Raw genomic sequence first — 3,343 nt, 5'->3', positions numbered from 1 at the left:
TAAGAATTCACTGCTAACCAGAAGGCCAGTGGTTCAAATCCACCAGCCGCTCCTTGGAAGGAAGATTGGGCAATCTACTTCCATAGAGATACTGCCTTGGAAACCAAAGGAGGGGTCACTCTGAGTCAGATCTGACTCAAGAGCAGTGAGTTTGGTTTGGTTTCAGTTAAGGATTATGTCGGACACCAAGAAGAGGAATTACTTACTGGTGATTGGAATTCCAGAAGAGAAAGAGACCAAAAAAAAAAAAAAAAAAAATCACCAAGAAATTTATCAAAGGTTTGTTGGAAGAAAACCTCCCTAATATCATGAAAAATAAGAAGTTATACACTCAAGAAACTCAAAACTCCAAATAGGATGGAGTCCAAAAGAGAATTACCAAGACATTATAATCAAACTTTTCAAAACCAAAGACAAAGAAATAATCCTGAAACTAGCTCAAGAAAATGAAAAGTCACCTACAGAGGAGAATTAATAAGACTACACTTTGATTTCTTCACAGAAACCATACAGTCAAGAAGGCAACTGAGTGACATATACAATTCTGAAAGAAAGAAAGTGACAATCAAGAATTATATATCCAGCAAAATTGTCCTTCAAATGTTTTGGTGAAATTGAGACATTCCAGGATAAAGAGAAATTAAGGTAATTTGAAAAAACAAAATTAAATAAAAAACAGATCAACCTTACAAGAAGTGTTAAAAGGAGTGCTTCAGACAGAGAACCAATAATGGCAGACAACAATGGGAAATTAAGAAACATGACATCACCAGTAAATCAAGCCTGTATCAACTTTGATGTTGTTATTGTTGTTGTTATGTGCCGTCGCGTCAGACCCGACTCATAGTGACCACTCCTTGGGTTTCCAAGGCAGTATCACTACGGAAGTAGATTGCCTAACCTTCCTTCTGAGGAGTGGCTGGTGGGTTTGAACCACCAGCCTTCTGGAAGGCAGTCAAATCCCTTAGGCACTACGCTCCAGAGTTCCTAACTTTGATGTAGAAATAGCAAGAATGAAATAAGCCCACAAGACTGAAAATAGGGAACCAGAGATATCAATTTGTAAACAGTGATAACAACAAAGCAATATAAGGGAATAAATGATGTAGTTATAGAACTTCCAAATGGAGAGGAAGTCTAGATGAAATCAAAATAGAACGGACTGCTTTCAACTTGTAAAATTCCCTGAACTAAATGCCCCATCACCAACCTATGTGGTGTCTCAACCCAAATCAGGTGCAGAGACACTCATCCTCCATGTTTGATGCAACTGTGTTTGCTGCAGGAGTGTGTGTGTGTGTGTGTGTGAAGTGTGTTTGGCCTTTCCCTGCATTAACAAGAATAAAATATAAGCATCTAGACAATTTAGGTTGAAGTACATCAGTGAAAAGATTTTCTCATGAGAATCAACCAAAATAACTCAATCTCTTTGTTTCGTCTCATATTCTTCGGGCATGTCATCCCTCGGAATGGACCAGTGGGCAAGAATGTTAGCTTCAATTTTCAGTTATGGGCCCTTATGGAATCTGCAAAAACCCTGTGCTCATATATTTATGGAGCCAGCATTCCCCAAAAACTGATAATTAGTAGCTAAGAAATTTAATTCAATAAGTACTAATTGGCTACCACAAAGTACTGTATAAGAATATTGTGTGATAAGGATGGTAGGTAGTTGAGAATAGTAACTCTACATATGGTATGCAGAAGGAGGTTGAGAAGAGAAACATAAGGATAGCAGATAGGTTTGTTGTTCTCCTAATAAAGAGATGAGATGGTGATGCAAGACAGCTGGGTTGCCATGGAAATCAAGGAACTAAAATGAATATAAAAGTGTGACACTCCTATCTGTTAAGTGAACACTAGGCATGAGGCATTCTGTTAGACACAACAGCCCTTTTAGTTAGGGATTTTAAATGACTGAACCAAGGTCCAGAGAGGTTAAAGAAATTATGTAAGGTCATATAGCCAGAGCTGTTGGAGCCAGTATTTCTATCTAATCCATCTGAAGGTTAAGTCTGCACTTGTCTTACTGAACAACATTGCCTGAAGGTGTTCACTCTTGCCCTCCGCATCAAATCCCTCTACATATCTTCCTGTTACTAGCTTCTTATCTCATCTTTAGTCACTCTCCTTCACCATTGTTATCGCCCTGACTCAGAGCCTCATCACCTCATACTTGGTGAAGTGGCTGCCTTTCTAGTATTTCACCTGCCATAACACTTACAGAGAGATGCTTTCCATAATTATAGAACCTACCATGAATTTGCATGTCTGAACATTTTTATGGGGAATTTCATAGCACATTGAGCTGATGAGTTACAATTCAGAGAAGGCTTTAACCTAACTTAGCAGAATTACATGGTATCAAAGATGCCAATATCACCCAATGCTTATAGCCACATACTATGACCCACTGGCAACAAGAATTAGAGAGTATCTTGGGTATCCCCTTCAAATGGCAGAGTCTGATCATTATTTTATATATTATTTTCTACCTTGAAGTAAATATTTATGCCTTCTTTGTCATAGGATGTTTTCGGTGTTGGGACCTCTGGTGGCATAGTGCCTAAGGCATTTGACTGCTAACCAGAAGGCTTGTGGTTCAAACCCACCAGCCACTCCTCAGAAGGACGATTGGGCAATCTACTTCTGTAGAGATACCACCTCAGAAAACCAAGGAGGGGTCGCTTTGAGTCAGTATCAATTCGATGACAGTGAATTTTGGATATATTGGTTCTGGCTATTTGTGTGTTTCTGTGTATGTTGAATATGAATTTAGCAAGTGGATTTAAATGCTAAAGCTTCAGGTAAAGCTCAGATATATCAGTGTTTATGGGAAGATTTTCAAGGTTTCAGAATTTATGAAGATGAAGAGAGAAGAGAGCTGAGGGGGACAGGTATCTCAACAGTGAACAGATCTCTCTCATCACAGTAATAGAATGTAGAGCCACTCATCTGTGCCAAGAAATTTGGAAGATAGTTACTGGGCCAACTGACTGGAAGAGATCCACATGTGTGCCCATTACAAAGAAAAGTGATCCAACACAAAGTAGGAACTATTGGGCAATATCATTAATATGATTAATATGATAAAGAATCATGAGGCTGGAACAGAACCAAGCAGTGTTTCACTCTGCTGTGCACAGGGTCGCTATGAGTCAGAGACAACTGGATGGCACCTAACAACAATAACAGCAGCCGTCATTAATATCACATGTAAGCAAAGCCAGCTGCAGGGATCCAGGTGAGGAGAGGGAACCCAGGCATGCTCAAAGCAGCAGGGCGGGAGAGTGGGAGAAAGGGGATTAAAAGGCCAGCAACCCAGACAGAAGAGGAGTCATCC

This window comes from Orycteropus afer, unplaced genomic scaffold (genome assembly GCF_000298275.1).
Source record: "Orycteropus afer afer isolate SDZICR_OR568_19922 unplaced genomic scaffold, OryAfe1.0 scaffold00069, whole genome shotgun sequence".
Classification (NCBI taxonomy): domain Eukaryota; kingdom Metazoa; phylum Chordata; class Mammalia; order Tubulidentata; family Orycteropodidae; genus Orycteropus; species Orycteropus afer.
Note: the sequence above shows the minus strand (reverse complement) of the source record.